General features: G+C 34.9%; 1 protein-coding gene across 1 annotated transcript in view; it reads left to right on the top strand.

Moving 5' to 3' along the window:
* LOC150099524 (rap1 GTPase-GDP dissociation stimulator 1-like) overlaps nucleotides 1-18,238 on the top strand; it is a 252,559-nt gene that overhangs the window by 130,674 nt on the left and 103,647 nt on the right. The window lies entirely within an intron of this gene.

Here is an 18,238-nt window from a genome sequence, read left to right as displayed (position 1 = left end):
TTATCAACAATCCAAAATAAAGCATATAACAATTAAGTCACACACTCCATTGGTATTTCTTCCCATGTATTAAAAAAGGAAAACAAAAAAAAGGTGGGCAGGTTGAAACTGTATTCGTCATATATATTAATTCTTTGTTATGGCACAATAGTGAAGTTAAAAAATAAGAATTATAAGCTATCCTCCAGTATATATTTGAAATCACTCACCCCTGCCATAGTAAGTCAAGCAAGTTAAAGTTAGTGTGGAGTTCATACTGTTGCTACTGCAGATGGTGCCAAGGCTTTTCCTTTTGGTATAATATACTGCCTTCATAGCATTTGTTTTGCAGGTAACACATTCTTTATTTTTCTCTGACAACTAGAGGTGATAACAGTCCAAGAAACGGAGAGAGGGAGATGATGCAGAATATTTGACTAAAAAGTTTATATAGGCATATGAAGTGGAAAAGGAAAAATAAAATCAGCCAAGCACTTTAAATAGCTAGGGATAATGTTGCATAAATCTGCCACTTGTGAAAACTGATGCAGAGGACCACTGAGTATCATAAATGAGGTCCTGAAGGCTAAAAAGCATGTGAAAAAACTCAACATTGATTGTATTTTGATATATGGAAAAGGTGAGGAATGGTCGTTAACATACCCTTTTGAAAGAATGGGGATTTCTGCCTGAGTTAGAGGGCATTATAATAAATTTAGTTTAATCCTTTATCTAAGTGTGAGCAAACAAAGTTTGTGCCTGAAAGTATCTTCAGAACTGGGGTAAAGTGGTACAACAACAACTGGGGTAAAGTGGTATAAAGAATTAAACTAAATTTATTATAGTCTGACCAAGTGAAAATAAACTTGCAACAACTTAGAGAGGGCATTGTGGGATGCTGAGCTCTTTTTTTTTTTTTTTTTTTTTTTTATGTCAGGGCCGATATAAAATTGTGTCTGTTTAGCTAAGAGAGAATCAAATTTGTGATCAAGGCACTGTGTGTGCTTGTTAAATGAATGACAGAGAATGTTTGGGTACATCTAAAACTATATTTCATAAGTGAGAGTATAAGATAGGAGGCATTCCTTTCCTGCAGTTCAGTGATGTGATGAATATTAATTGCAAGATCATACTTAGCTGCTCAAAGTCGATTATTACATACCAAGGAAAGGCTTGCAGTGCAATAAATTTGATGGGCACCAGGAAATTTGATAGTTTCTTTAAATCTTGCAAAGTTAGGAATTATCTTAGAATCATGACTTTCTTTGGAAAGGAAATTCAATCTTGTAGCTTACCTAGGACTGAGAGTTTTTATAATTCATCGGTCTTGTTAGTTCTTAAAATACTTGCACCATATGATGAAAGCTGTGTATATGTAGACATAAGAATATTAATTAAAACAAATTGACTAACAGGTAATTTTCAATGGCAAGCTAGTATGAACAAAGTAAAATGTGAACAGTGGATTTTTTGAAAAACAATGTGAGCCAAGTGATGATATAATTAGATGTAATGAACAACAGGATTTGATAAAGTGATATATTGATGACAAAAACTACTGATGGCATATAAGAATGAGACTCTCCCAAATTTTTGCAAGGAGAAGCAATTGTTCCAGTTTAAATTAGAAATATGTAGTAGGCCTTTGGCACTCTCTTTGAATTAACATTTGAAGTGACATTGACTGCTGCAAGCCTGTTTCTGATGATCCAGAACCAATATCAGGCATTATGATTCTGTTTATTTTTGGTATCTCCAAATGGATTTCAAAAATCCTCAAGGAGTACACCTATTTCCTGCATTTTTTCCTATCAGTAAACCTCTCCTAATGGCTGCTGTCATCTAAAGGTAAATGATCTCCTGTTTCCTTTCCTGATGTATACCAGGTTCTCTGTGAATGCTACTCTCTTCTACTTTGGACAAACTGGATGCTCTGTGTAGAAAAAGATTACACCACCAATCACTATTACTAATCAATCCCATGCTGTGCTAGACCAGAGAAATCTGGTCTAGCACAGCATGGGATTGACACAGCAGCCACAGAATCTTCTGGTTGAGAACACACTCTTGTCACTTCAAATTCAAATGTTTATTCAAAGAGAGTGCTGAAGTCTTACTACCTCATCCTAATTTAAATCAAAAAGTCTCGTTCTTATTAGTCATCAATAGTTTTGTTTTTTTTTTGTTATTGATATATCAGTTGACTACATCTTGTCCACATCTTATTGTTCATTACGCCTCGTTATACCATCACATGACTCGCATTGTTTTTTTAAAAAATCCATTGTTAACATTCTACTTTATTAATGTTAACCTGTCACCACTGAAGACGACATGTTAGTCTTAGGTTGAAATATTTGCCAAACAAACTTTCGTTTTAATTAATATTTTTGTTGCCATGTGTACACAATTTTCATTAATACATCAGAGACAAAGACTGTATGAAGCAGAAATGAAAGGTTATAATAAATTTAGTTTAATCCTTTATCCAAGTGTGAGCTTGGATAAACTTTCAACAGAAATGAAAGGACTTAACAGGAGTTGTCATATCTCTAGGATCTAATGGTGATGATATAATTATCTGGTGATTCATTCTAGCTTGTGCATCTAGAATGGATGCACCTTCTTTACTGTAAAGGAAGACTGTAAAGTGATCAGATCATGTCAGAAAGATGATGGACATGAGATGGACAAAAAAAAGTTTTGGATTGGTCTCTTCCAGATAGGAGGAACACATACAAGTTGTGAGGGAAAGGAATTTGGATAGCATCCTATGGGGATAGACAGGAAGGCTTGGCACCCAGCACTAAGGCATACTGACAAGTGGAGAAGTCTGTAAAAAATTAAAGATTAAATTTCCATATTTTGCATTTCCCCCCATATTCTTGTCTGTTCCCTAGTCTTTGTCTTTTTATCACTGATTTTCGTGCTGATTTTGTTACATTCCTTATTCATTCAGTAATTCCCACAGTCAGTTTTATTATTTTTTTTATTAATGGATGCTCTGAGAGATCTATTCAAATTTGGAATTCTGCCTTCTGTTCAGCCTTTCAATAATTATGGAGTATATCCACTGTAAAAAACTTTCATGCTGCTTCATATACAACCATTCCTGGGTGAATATTATTTACTCCAGTTACCTTTCCAATAGGGGTGCTTAAGGATCAAAGCTATATAACTGAGAGGAGACCTCCACATAGCCTTTAAAGGAATGCGGAGAACCGACCAGGGCTTCTGACCTAATGTCCAATCCTCACCTTCTCGTGGTGCACCCTATTGGGTATCTATTTGGATACTGAACGAACAAGGATGGGCTGGCAATTTGGGATTTAGCTGACAAAATTGTATTCTTATTGGTTAAACCAAAATAAAAAATGATGGTACAACATGACAAAATTTCATGCCGGCTGGAGTGTCACCCGGTTAAACAAGACTCCCGTTGTTTTCGCCAGGGAACCAGGGCAAACAGCAAAAAGTCAGCTACTGGAACAAATCTGAAAACAAACCCCAACTCAACATCACCAGAGTTAAAGATTGGTACTATCAACATAAGAAGCCTGAATAGCAAAGAAATGGAGCTAGCTGAGGAATTAGATAAGTACCAGATCAACATAATAGGGGTGACTGAAACAAAAAAGACAAAAACTGGCGCGATCTTTCTGAGCAATAAATACAAAATGTTATATTCAGGCAATAACAATCAAGGAAAAGAAGGAGTAGCCATAGTATTCAACACAAAATATGAGGCTAATCTTCTTGAATGGCAGCCAGTCTCAAGTAGAGTAATGTGGGCAAATATGAGAATGGAGAACTGGACAATGAGACTTATTTATGCCTATGGTCCTACAGAAGGGTCTACTAAGGTAGAAGTGGAGGAATTTTTTGAGGCTTTAGAAAAAGCAACTGACACAATGAAAAAGGAAAAGTTCGGCCTTGTTGTTGATCTAAATAGCAGAGTAGGAAATGATTGTGAGACATACAAAAATATTTTGGGAAAATTTGGAGAAAAGAGCAAAGCTAATAATAATGGCAAATATCTGTTGGATTTCTGCTCAGGACATGGACTGGTTATTACTGATGCCATGTTCCAACATAAAAATGTGCACAAATTCACATGGAGAGAAGAGGCAAGGAATAAGAAAAGTCTCATTGACTATGTTATTGTTGATAGTGATGTTTTCTCCATGGTGCAGGACACCAGAGTGTACAGAGGATTTGAAATTGGAAGTGATCACTATTTAGTCTTGAGCAGGATAAAACTGAATTTCATATTGAAAAGAATAACATGTAAGAAAATTTTTAAACCGAATAAAAGTTGAGCAGCTCTCAGATGTGAACTGTAGACTAAAATACACAAAGATTATTGAAGAAAAAATGAAAGAGTTTGAGAACAGGAATCAAACCTTGGAGATTCAGTGGCAAACTGAAGAAAACATTGATTGATTGTGCCAGAGAGGCATGTGGTGAGGTTATCTGCAAGGATAAAAAAATCAGAACTCCCTGGTGGACACAGGAAGTTAAAGAGGCAGTGAAGGAAAAGAAGAAAGCATATCAAAAGTTCCTCTCAAATAAGTCACCTTTTGCTCTTAGAGAATACAGAGACAAATGCAAGAATGCTAAACACTGTGTAAAACTAGCTAAACAAAAGTCAATGGAGGAGTTTGGCAAAAATATACAAAATAAATATCAAGAAGGTGGCAAAATATTCTGGAGGTTGTTAAAGAAGCTTAGGAATGGAGGAAAGAGTGTTGTAAAGGAATTAGAGATGATAAAGGTGACATGAAACTGGAGAAAAAGATATACTTGAAGTATGGAGTAATTACTTTGAAAAACTGCTAAATGAAACAAGCAGTGATGACAGCACAGTGGTAAAAAACACTGACCAGGCATGCAGTCAGGAATACATATCCATACTTGAAGTAGAAAAAGCCATCAAAGGCATGAAATATGGAAAGGCAGCAGGAGTAGATGATATTCGACCAGAATGCTGAAGTATGGTGGTATAAGAGTCTTACAGTGGCTGCACTGCGTAGTTCAGAAAACCTGGACAGAGGGACGAATTCCTGATGATTGGAGTAGAGCTCTCATAGTACCCATATATAAAAAGGTAAATAAAACTGAATGTGAGAATTACAGAGGTATTTCCCTACTGAGTGTTCCTGGGAAGATCTATGCAAGTATACTTGAGAAACGGTTGAGAAGAATTGTGGAAGAAAAGCTTGGTGAAGAACAAGCTGGATTCAGGCTATCAGGTTCAGATACCAAATAGAGGCTATCAGGATCAGATCTTCACTTTACGATAAATAGTCGAGAAAGCATGGGAATATAACAGAGATCTGTATTTAAGTTTTGTCGATTTGGAAAAGGCATATGACAAGGTGCCAAGAGAGAAGCTATTCAATATGCTACAGTTATATGGTGTCAGTGGGGCATTATATCAAGCAATACTTAGTCTTTATTTGAGTTGTAAGTCAGCAGTTAGAATTGAAGGAAGTACAGGAAGATGGTTTAATGGTAAATCTGGTGTGAGATAAGGATGTGCATTATCCCCTCTGTTATTCATTATCTATATGGATCACATTATGAAGGAAAGTGGTATTAAACATGATATCAAAATTGGAGACGTTAATGTCAGCTCTTTGCTTTATGCGGATGATGTTATACTTCTAAATAAATCTGCTACAAGTCTGCAAGTTTCTCTGACTAAATTGAATAGCTGAGGGTCAGCAGTAAAAAGACAAAGACAATGAAAATAGGCAGAATCATTTGAAATGTCAACTGTGTTGTGAATGGAGAACCTGTGGAACAAGTGAAACATTTCAGCTACTTAGGCACGATTTTTACTGAAAATGGTAAATTAAATATAGAAATATACAACAGAATCAGCAAAGCTGGTATGGTAGGTAGTCAATTGAAGAAATTCATATGGAATAAGAGAGAAATTAGTCGGAACACTAAATTAGCTGTATACAAGACAGTGTTCAAACCAGTTTTAACTTATGGATCTGAGAGCTGGGTCAGAAGTAAAACACTTGACCAAAGACTAGAGACCGCAGATATGAGAGTCCTGAGAAAGATTATAGGCATGAACAGATGGCATCAATGGCAATATCATATTAAAAACGAGGATATTAGGAAAGAACTTGACATTGTCAACATCCAGGAATGCGTTAGCAGAGCTAATCTCAGGTGGTATGGTCACTTAAACAGAATGGGCAAAGAAAGATTAGCAAAACAAGTGTTCTCTTCCAGGTTGGCAGCAAAATGACCCAGAGGAAGACCAAGATGTAGGTGGATTGATACAGTACAAAGTGCCTTAGACGATAGAAATATAAGATCTGATAATATTAGAGTCTTGACAAGTAACAGACTGATTTGGAGGAAAATTGTAGATAGGAAGTTAATAATGATGTAATTTTTTTCATGTAGTACTGTCATATCCTGTACACCCCTTGAGGGTACATGGCAGGAATTTGATGATGATGATGATGTCCTTTCCAATATTTCAGGTTTCTGATGACTTTTTATAGCTTTAGTATTGATATGTACTTCTGACTGCATTTCTGTTGAATGTTTTTCTCAGTGTTCTGTCACTGCTGTTTCATGTTACAGTCTTTCGAAGTAATTACTTCAGACATTGATTTTTTAAAAATTTTGTGTTATTTTTTTACTCCCACTTACAAAAGGTTGTAAACTCCAATAGTACATTAGTATCATGGATGGGCTGATTTGAACTATAAATGATTCCATATATATCATGTTTTCTTTATTATTTCCTGTAAGTCCTGAATCCAAATAAATGTTTAAATTTTTCATTTTTCCATTGAAATGGAAAAATTCTAGAGCTTTTATTGTTTCTTGATATTTTTCTGAATTTTATCTTTATGAAAGTTTTTAATAAAACTGTTCTAAATGTTTCACTCACATTTGCACTGGACTTTTAATACCTGTTTATGCTTGAAGTTGTTCTTCAAGTCATCTCTTCAAAAAATGCTAATCAGACAAGATTTTTTTTATACATGATACTCTCCTTGACACAAAAAATATTTCAAGATTATTAATGTCAAAGTTGTTTTTATCTCTCTTATATATTTATATATTTATATTATTGTTTTTTATTTTGTATATATTTTTATATTTAATGTGTATTGGCCATACTGAATCAACACTGATTTGAATTGTATCTTAATATTACAATTAGTGTGACAAAATAACATTGCCACATCTGCAATATAAATGTGCATAATATGCAATTTGTCTGCAGCTGAGCATTAGGAAAAAATTCATTGACCATTAATATATAGATGTTATATAAGCAGTGAGGTTATACCCTGTGTTACTGTCCTCTCCCTAGTTCCTCAGAAGTTATGCAAAAATTTAATTGCACTGGCAGTACTTTTATAAGCAATAGATACAACTGGAAATCTGTTAGAAAAATAATCTATAGTTAATAATTTCCAATAAGCCTATTATATATTTGTATTGTGAAATCATTTTCATAGTCTAAGTTGCACTGTTAATCTGTAATCTTCATTTGATTATCTGTGATCTTTTCATTGGAAATGTATTGGGACAATTTCAACGTCAGCATCTGATAAAAATAAATTGCAACTAGTTAAAAATCTTGAAAAAAGATTTGAGTCTGTGTTGCAGAATCTGAATTTCTTATGTGTAATTCTGGATTTAATTGATTTTTGTTTCAAATTGAGAAGTAATACCACATCACTTAACTGAAATTGGTGTTCCCACAACTTGATGCATACTTCTTACATACTACTCTTGATGCATACTTCTGAACACTTATTTTATCAAACATTTTATTGATATGAATTTCTCCCTGTAGGGATGATGTCCAGTTTATTCAAACTTTTGTAATATAAGCACAGAATGCAAAGTCATATTTGATGGCAATTTATATATCTGTTATTTAAATTAAGGGGATATTAAATCCCACATAGTTTTAAAACTGAATAAGAAACTCAAAGATTGGAATCAGAGAGTTTCTTGCCGAATATAGTAAACTATAAAGTATCGGCGACCACTGGCGTGAGCAAATGCAAGTGACCCTAGCACGTAGTGCAATATCGGAAGTCTCGCAGCAAAGTCGGTAAATTCTGATCGCTATTCTTAGGTATTTTCCATAATGTAAAAACACATTTCCTAGGAAATGTATGCTGTTATTACATTATAGTAGGGAGGTCACTACCCAGACCGGTTTCAGCCTTTTTTGAGGCTTCATCAGTGAGTAGCTAGACCTAATACCAAAGCGTATAGTGAAAAGAACTTATATATACTCTGTGCGATATGAGTTTCCAAACAGGTGCAACCATTAAGTTACTTAAGTATAAAGAGCTAATAAGCTTCATTTCAGCAATGAAAACATTATTTAAATTAAGGGGATATTAAATCCCACATAGTTTTAAAACCGAATAAGAAACTCAAAGATTGGAATCAGAGAGTTTCTTGCCGAATATAGTAAACTATAACGTATCGGCGACCACTGGCATGAGCAAATGCAAGTGACCCTAGCACGTAGTGCAATATCGGAAGACTTGCAGCAAAGTCGGTAAATTCTGATCGCTTTTCTTAGGTATTTTCCATAATGTAAAAACACATTTCTTAGGAAATGTATGCTGATATTACATTATATATCTGTATTCACATATCTGTATTCACATACATGGTCTGCAAGACCGGAGTGGCTATATTTGTGAAACCAGATGTAGTCCATGTATTCTGAAATTCTGATATTAGCTGTCCTGCCTGTTTGACCAAAGTAGGACAGTTTACAGCTGCAAGGGACTTGGTATACACCAGATAGGACTAAGGGGTTAGTCCTATCTGGTGTATACCAAGATCAGATGGGTTGGTCTTTAGTGGAGCAGATAAGGGATGCCAATTTTTTATAAGGTCTGTAACAAGAAGTTAAGTCATGTTTTTTTAGAATTTTTGTAATTTTTTCAGAGGTGCCTAGGATATAGGGAATGGTGATGGATTTAGAGTACTTTTGTTGTGTCTTGTGTCTTCTCTCCACACAAACTTCTGCATATCGTTTTGTTGGAACATTGTGTTAGTGGTCCTTGTTGACTAGTAAATGTCCTGAGCAGAAATTCAACAGTCTTTCAAAGTAATTACTCCAGACCTCTAGGTTATTCTTGTTTTCATGTCACCTTTATCATCTTTGATTCCTTTCACAGTACTCTTTTTTTTTTTTTTTTTTTTCCCTGTATTTCTGTATATCTTTTTGTTGGAACATGGTGTTAGTAATGACTAGTCCATGACCTGAGCAGAAATCCAATAAATATTTACTATTATTATTAGCTTTGCCCATTTCTCCAAATCTCTATATTCCTGGTAGGATTCATTTTCTATTCTGCTGTTTAGATCTCCAACAAGGACCACTTTTTCCATTTTCTTTATGTGAGCACTGCCTGCTCTAATGACTCAAAAAAACTCTTCCACTTCTTCCTTAGAAGAACCTTCTGTGGGACCATAGGCACAAATAAGTTTCATTGTCCATTTCCCCATTTTGAAGTGTACCCACATCACTCTACTTAAAACTGTTTTCCAGGCAAGAAGTTTACTTCATGTATGATGTCGAATACTATCATTACTCCTTCCTTTCCTTGATTGTTATTTCTTGAATATAACATTCATTTATTATTATTATTATTTATATTGCTACTCCATGTAGTCAAAAGACTCATCATGGGAGACCTACTTTATTCATTAACACGAGATCTATCCATACATCTCCTTAAACCTATTCACTGTTGAAATGGTCACAACCACCCCTGGCAATCCATTCCACTTGTTTTCCAATCTCCCAGTAAAGAACCTAGTCTGCACACCCTTACTAATGACACTCTTAGACAACTTCCAAGTTTGACCCCTTGTTTTCTCCCTATTTGCTATGTATTTAAAATTTTATTCTGTGTCAATCTTATAGACTTCCTTCCATAACTTATAAGTTTCTATCATATCCCCTCTCCTCTTCTTGTCAGATAAATTCTGCAATGCAGACACCCTCAGTCTATCCTCATAGGGAACATTCCACAGCCCTGTCACCAGCTTGGTCAGTTGTCTCTGAATCCTCTTCACCACCTTCTGATCCCCAAGAAATGCAAGTGACCAATTCTGTGCACAGTAATCAACAAGTGGCCAAATAAATAGCCTTATAAAGAGGGATAATAACCTCCCTATCTTTACTTTTCAGTGTGCTCTTCAATATATAAGTAATCCTCTGTGCTATTTTGCCAACCCTTATAATATGGCCTCTGAATTTCAAATCGCTCTCTCTCTCTCCACCATCACCCCAGATCCCTAACCTCAGCAATTTCCTGTAATCTAATACCATCAATATGATGCAGAGTATGTGATATTTTCATCCCAAAGTCCATTACCTTACATTTTACGACATTGAATTGATAACCATTGTCCTCTGTCCACACTGACAGTTTATTTAAATCATCCTGTAAGATATCTAAATCACTCATTTTAAACAAATTATGGACTCTACAACCATGTTAGAAATAATTTTAATTTCCTGATGTTTTGACCTTCATATGAAGGGCATCATCTAGAGCAGCACTTCCCAAACTGTGGGCCGTAGCCCCCTTGGGGGTGGCCATAGGTTTTTGTTGGGGGGGGGGGGCATGAAATAATGAAAACAAATTGAAAATGTTTTAAGATCAAAGGTTATTCTAGCCTGACCTCTAGTGAAAAATTAGATTAAATTAAATTAAAATAAATGAAATAAAATAAAATAACTACATCAAAGCTATATTCTATTTCAGACAGCATCAAGGAAAAAATTTTTCCTATAGATAGATTTATTACAACAGAAATTATGTCCTAATTTAACATGAGAATTGTTATATTAGATTTAAGGTCTTGGATTACCTGTAGTCCTATTTATGTTAAGCTCTTAGGGAGAAAGGTTATGTGGGGAGAATATGTGCCTTCTATATTCTTGGGATTTTTAGACCATCATTATGATCAGGGTGGTTGATAAAATTTCACAGGCCTCCTTAAATTTACGCTCATACCACGTTTTGGTGTGATGTAAACAACAGGTTCTTTTCCAGTCAATTCTATGTGAGGTATTCAGTACATGATCAGAAAGGCCAGCTTCACCATAGTTATTAAATTTAATGTGTGTTCCTTTTGTCTGATAAGAATTGTGTGTCCTGTTTCTCCTATATATAGGCAAATTACAGGTGCAGTGAATATGGTATACACCAGGGTGGGTCAGCGAAGGGAGTGGATCCTTGCATGAGTTGAGTAAGTTCTTTAATTTTGCAGGAGATTTAAAGGTGACTTTAAGGTTGTATTTCTGTAGTATTCTGTTTATTTTATCTGATATCCTTTTAATGTATGGAATGGTTACAGTTTTATTGTAGTCTGGTTTATTTTTGTTTTTAAGTGAGGGCTTGTGAAGAATTTTGTTGATAATATTTTGGCTGTAGCCATTTTTTTTAGGAAGGTATTGCTGATAACTTTTAATTCATCTTTAAGTGCTTGTTCACTGGAGCAAATCTTCAAAACCTTGTTTTTTTAGTGTGTTAATGACACCTAGTTTTTGTGCTGGGTGGTGGTGGTAGGAGTTTATGTTTATATATTACCATTATGTGTAGGTTTCCTCAGCCATAAACAAACAACACAAATGCATTTGTGTTGTTTGTTTATGGCTGAGGAAAGTGTCTAATGTCTTGCGGCCATGGAGCCAAATAGCAAAAACATTGTCAACGTATCTAAGCCAGACTTTGGGTTTTAAAGGAGAGGAATCTAGAGCACATTGCTCAAAATATTCCATATAAAAGTTAGCAATTGTGGGGAGGGGGGGGAATGGTGAACCCATGGCTATGCCTTCTTTTTGTAGGTAGAAAGTGTTTTTCCAAACAAAATAGCCAGAACGCAGTACATGTGCAAAAAAGCACTGTGATATCGGGAGGGAATTTGTCCTGTAATAGAAGGATTGGGACATTTATGAAGAGGGCAGAGACATCAAAACTGACTAATAAATCATCTTTTTCCAGTGTGATGTCTGTGATTTTGTTTACAAAGTGTTGTGTGTTTTTAATATAGGAGGGGGAATGACCTACAACTCCTTGAGTGTTGATGCTAGTCTCTTGGCTTGGTGATAATTGGCGATGTCTATACCTGCAACTATCGGCCAGAGCAGTATGTTCTGCTTGTGAATCTTTGGTAAACCGTAAATTCTTGGGGAACAAGCGTAGCACAGAAGTAATTTTTTAACCGTATCTTCAGGCCAAGTAGTGACTGATTTTAGTAGGTTTTCCATTTTCTTTTTTTATTCAATTGGTTATGTTATGTTTACCAAAGATTCACAAGCAGAACATGCTGCTCTGGCCGATAGTTGAAGGTATAGACCCCCAATTATCACCAAGCCAAGAAACTAGCATCAACACTCAAGGAGTTGGTAGGTCATTCCCCCCTCCTATATTAAAAACACACAACACTTTTTGTAGGTAGAAAGTGTTTTGCCAAACAAAATAGCCAGAACATAGTACATGTGCAAAAAGCACTCTGATATCGAGAGGGAATTTGTCCTGTAATAGAAGGATTGTGTCATTGATTGGGACATTTGTGAAGAAGGCAGAGACATCAAAAACTGACTAATAAATCATCTTTTTTCCAGTGTGATGTCTTTGATTTTGTTAGTGAGTTACTGATTTTAGTAGCTTTTCTGTTTTCTTTTTTTATTCAATTGGTTATGTTATAGTTAACAAGTAAGAAGTTGATAGGTGCTGTTGTCTGAGACTATTAGATTCGTTTTTTCAAAATACGTTGTTCTATTTAAAATAACTGTGGTACTGCCTTTATTGGCTCTAGTAATTCAGGTCAGTAGGCTAACCACTGATTAAATCATTGGCTCTTTAGCATACTGTGTGAAATGTACTACAGCTTGTCTCTGTATATATGTGTATACTCCAGATGATGACCTTAATATGAAGGTTGAAACGTTGGGAAATTAAAATTATTATTTCTAACATGGTTGTAAAGTCCATAATTTGTCTAAAATGAATGCTGATCACTGTGTAACACTAAAGGAAAGGATATCTACGTCTCCTTTATCAACTATTGCCCTCCCTAGATTTGCATCATCAGCAAACAGCTGAATATTTTCCTTCAAATCTTATGCTATATCATTAATGTACAAATTGAAATTCTAGTATACAGAATTTTGGGGCACTCCACCATACACCACCCTCTGATGTCTATCAGCCACACCCTTCCCCATTCCACCAGCTTCATATCCATTCCGATTTGTTCCAACTTACATGATAGTTTTCCATGTGGTATTCTGTCACGTGACTGCAAAATTGTTATTATTTAAAGAAATGGCTACAACAGTATCGTGTTTAGCCATTTCTTTTCTCCAATTCTGTTGTCACTATTATAAAATGTGAATAAATTACTGAAGCAGGATCTATCCTGAATTTTTAATTTTAAACCACCACTCCAGAGATACTAATTGGTCTGTAATTTGCTACTTCTGTCTAGGAGCTTTATGTAATGGAACTATCTTACCTGCTTTCCATTCTCTTGGAACCTTGCCTGAGCTGTGACTTGGATTAAACAACTTTGTCAGGGCACTGACAGTTCACTTGCACATTCTCATAGCACATGAGCAGACATATGCTACAGGCTTGCTGCTGTATTCACATTGATATTTTTCAATATACTGAGTACCTCCAGTTCATCTACCTCAATGTTCATATCAGTTACTGAGGTGGCATACCTTGGATGATATACCCTTGCGAAGTGATCACTTAGTAACCGAGTTATATGTTACTTTCCTACCTTCAGCACTGAGGAAAGTTATCTTTTCATAATCATTCTTTCTCTTGCTTGCTATGTAACAAAAAAAACTTTTCGATTTACTTTGGCCTAATTTTCTCTCAAAAACTGATTTAGCCTTCCTTACCATACTAGTTACCCTTTTAGCTTTTGCTTTATATTGCTCGTGGGTATGCTGATCACCTTGTTCTTTATATTCCTTCCACAATACATTTTTTTTGCAGCTCCTACTTTATATTGCTAGTCATCCACTTAATATCTACTCAGTTTATCCTCCTGACCCTGGGTATGCACTCCGTGTCAATACTTATTATTTGTTCTTATATATATATAACAGGCTAAGTGGAGATGGGCTAGCCATATTGCCAGATGCAGTGACGGGAGATGAACTAGAAAAACAACAGAGTGGAGACCAATGGATGGAGCAAGACAAAGAGGAAGACCGAGAAGAAGGTGGAGGGATGAACTGTAACAAATTGCAGGAGTGAGATGGATGGAAGAGGCAGAAAACCGAGTGGTCTGGAAAATCATGGGGGAGACCTTTGTCCAGCAGTGGACAGAACCAAAAGGTTGAAGAAGAATATATATATATATATGTTACTGCTAAAGTGCAGAAATCAGTTATTCTACAGATTATCTAGGTATTCTGCAGATTAACTAGGGTGATCCGTTAACGTGCAGAAAATTGTTTCATTTCTCAAATTACCTAGGTAATCTGCACATTACCTACTAGGCACTCGTTAAAGTGAAAATAAGATCTTTGCTGGAACAACAGCAATTAAAAAACTATAATACAAAGAATCAAACAGTTTAAAATATTATTACAATTAAGGAAATGAATTTGCAAAACATATGATAAAATTATGTTTACTTATTAGTGCAATCTAAAGATTGGTGACACTTTGAATTACATAGCAATTGTTTTTTGCGACAAGCACACCTACTTGTGGTACATTTAGATTTACAGTCACATTTTCTGAAACCCTGCCCAGTACCAAGGGATTGTTTTATTGCTGTTTGACGTAAAGATATTTCTACAGCAGGGACATCTTCTTTCGACGACAAGACACTGGCAAAACCAAACTAAAAGTGGAGGGAGAGGGGGGGGGAAGGAGTAGAGAAAGGAAATTAGAGATACAAACTTTTGAACTTTAACAGTACGGAAGCCGTTAATGTGCACATTACCTAGGTAAAATGCAGAAAACTCTTGATTCTGCACGTTAACGGAGCAAATCAGTTAATCTGCAGATTAGCTAGGTAATGTGCACATTAACGGCTTTCGAGCTTTAGCGGTAACACACACACACATATATATATATCAATGCTTGTTATTTAGTAAGATCTTACCTGTTTTTGTCTTCTTTGTCTCACTAATGCCAATTATGTCCACTTGGTACTTTTCCAATTATTCTGCAAGTTCAATTTCCTTTCCATTAATACTCCTTATTTTGATCGTTCCTATTTTCAGTTCTTCTGATGTTGGGGTTATTCTTCTTCTTCTTCCAGATATTGAGTTGGAGCTTGTTCCAGTAGCTGACATTTCACTGTTTGCCCTGGTTTCTGATGAAAACAGTGGAGACCGTATTGTACCATTAAGTTGCATTTGTGGTTTAAGCCAATAGAGAGTACAGTTTGGTTGGCCAAATTCCAAATTGCCAGCCCATTCTAGTTCATTCAGGACCTAGTAGATACTTACTAATGGGTGCACCTTGTGAAGGTGAGGATTGGACATTAGGTCAGAAGCTTTTGTCGGTTCTCTGCATTCCTGAAAGGCAATGTGGAGGTCTGCTCCCAGTTATTTGGCTTTGATCCTTAAGCAAACCACAATTTTCTTCCAAAGTAGTTTTATCACTTGTAAACTACTTTGGAAGAAAATTGTTGATAGGAAATTAGTAATAATGTAAACTTTATCATATGGTACTGTAATAGTATCCTGTATGCTCCTTGGGGATACATATCAACAAATTGATAATAATGATATTATTAACTAATTTCTTAAACTGTGTTTAAGAAATTAGTTAATAATATTATTAGCTTCCATGGCTTCCATGAAAATGTATGGAAATTCCCCAGAACATAAATAACAAACATACATCTATAACTTCTGTTACATGTAGTTATGTAAAAATTTGCAGTGAATGGAGAAAATACTATTTGGCAAAACTGTGTGAAATAGTCCGCTTTTTGTCATATGGAGAGTTCATATATCATACTGTCATATTTGCATCGGATCAGCGCATTTTTGGAAATTGTTAAATATATACGGCATGCTAATTTTGTTAGTAGGCTTTTATTTTATTTTAAAATTAATGTTTGTCAACCTTTTTAATGGTACAGAAGTTTTCAAAAGTAAAGAGATAACTCTTTATTTCAGAAAGAATAAAGTAAAATTTATTGGTCTTTGAAAATTTGCATTATTCTTTTAGAATTCCCTTCAGTAACTTATAAGTTTCTATCATGTCCCCTCTCCTTTTCCTGTCAACTAAACTCTGCAACAGACATGCCTTCAGTTTGTCCTCATAGGGTGCACTCCACAGTCCTCTCACCAACTTTGTCACTCATCTCTGAATCTTATCCACCTCCTGAGCCCCAAGAAACCCATATAGCCAAATCTGCACAGTACTCTGCTGAAGTACTCAAGGAGGATAATAACATCTTATATTTACTTGTCAATAGTTCTTCAACATCCAAGTAATAATTTGAGCTATTTTGCCGACTTTTGCCATATGTCTTCATCTTCAAATCTTTCTCCATCACCCCCAGATTCCTAGCCTCATCAGTTTCCTGTAATCTAGTACCATCAATCTTTTCATTCCAAAGTGCATTACTTTACCTTTTGCAACATTAAATTGACAACCATTGTCCTTTGCCTACACTGCCAATTTATTTAAATCATCCTTCAAGTTATCTACATCATCTTTACTAAAAAAAAAAAAAAAGCCTGCAACAATATAACTTAAAAGTTGCCTTCTGACCACTATAAAAAGTACCCGTGATGTTAAGATCGCCAAAACAACCTCATCTGCTTATGCAGAGACCAGGAGTATACAAAATCTTTTATAATTGCAGCATTTGTTATGTTCAATAGATGGGATGGTTTGGAGAAGTCCATCAAAATTAGTGTATCAGAGATGTGGAGAAAAAAAAATTGGCACATAAATCTGAACTAACTTTTCACACCACCAGTGGAAACCATCAAGTTAATTGAAAACTCACTAAAATGTCTTACATAGAATTTAACAAGTATGTAAATAAATTTAATGAGGCAAGTCAGATGATAAGATGTTAGACCTGAATAATAAAAACCAAGTTCTAATATAAAATCAACTCAGGCCATCATACATAAAGGACTTACATATTAATGAATTAGGCTGTGAGACAAGCTATGCCATGTCTTGTAACAGTACATTGTGTATCTGATAACTTGTTCCTCCATTCAGCATCCATGTCATGTTGTGAATGAATTAAAGAAATGATAGTTACTAATTCTGAAATCTCTTTTTAAATGCTGCTTTTTATTTGTGCTCTCTTAATCTGAAGTACATGATAGTGTTGTACAAATCACTATTGATGTATTAAAATGCTGTATTTTTTATATGATTTTTACTTAATGAACATGAGTCAATTCTTAAAGTGTCACTTCACATTGCAAAATCAGTAGTAAAAATGTTACAATAAGAGAAGACTTTATTATGCCTTGCATGTTGGATGCATGCTGTACAATAATAGCCCTTTCCATTGACACCATTGCAAAATGTATAATTGTGAAGATCATAAATATTCATCAGCAACATGAAAAAAAAAAGTCCAAGATTTAATATGCTTATGTAATGTGCTCTAATATGTTAGCAAGTAAAAGTTTAAGTGCTGAGTCAATAAGTGTTAACAACAGCTAGTAAAACAGTAAATTTTATAAAGTCTAGCTCTCTTAATTCAAGACTGTTTGCAGTGTTATGCAATGAAATGGGCTCTTCTCATAAAACATCATTCGGATACATGGAAATTCACTGTTTTTTGCAAGGTCAAATATTGAAAAGACTGTGTGAATTAATAGATGAAATAATATTTCTATTAAATAAAATACTATTATGCAGTTCCTCAAAAACATATGTTGGAACGTGAAATTATTATCTTGCAGATTTTTTTAACTTTTGAAAGAGTTTATCTCTTCAAGGAACATGGAAAGTAATATTTGACAGTTATAATAAAATAGGACCAAAGAAAAAAAAATTAAACTTTGGTCAGAAGAATTGTTAATAACTGCTTTGACATGTTAAATTCTTCTGACAGAATGGACTGAATGAATGAGGCATCAAAGAGAAATGAAGATTACAATTTTAACCAGCTAAAACTGATCATGATCAATCACTGGAAATTGTTGTCACTCAGGTTTGACTATTTTCCTTCAAACAAAAGGACCCTAGAAAAATTTTTT

The sequence above is a fragment of the Typopeltis vanoorti genome, chromosome 14, assembly GCF_054136105.1.
Source record: "Typopeltis vanoorti isolate ZY-2024b chromosome 14, IOZ_Tvanoo_1.0, whole genome shotgun sequence".
Lineage (NCBI taxonomy): Eukaryota > Metazoa > Arthropoda > Arachnida > Uropygi > Thelyphonidae > Typopeltis > Typopeltis vanoorti.
The sequence above is the reverse complement of the archived record's forward strand: the minus strand, read 5'-3'. Positions and strand labels throughout refer to the sequence as shown.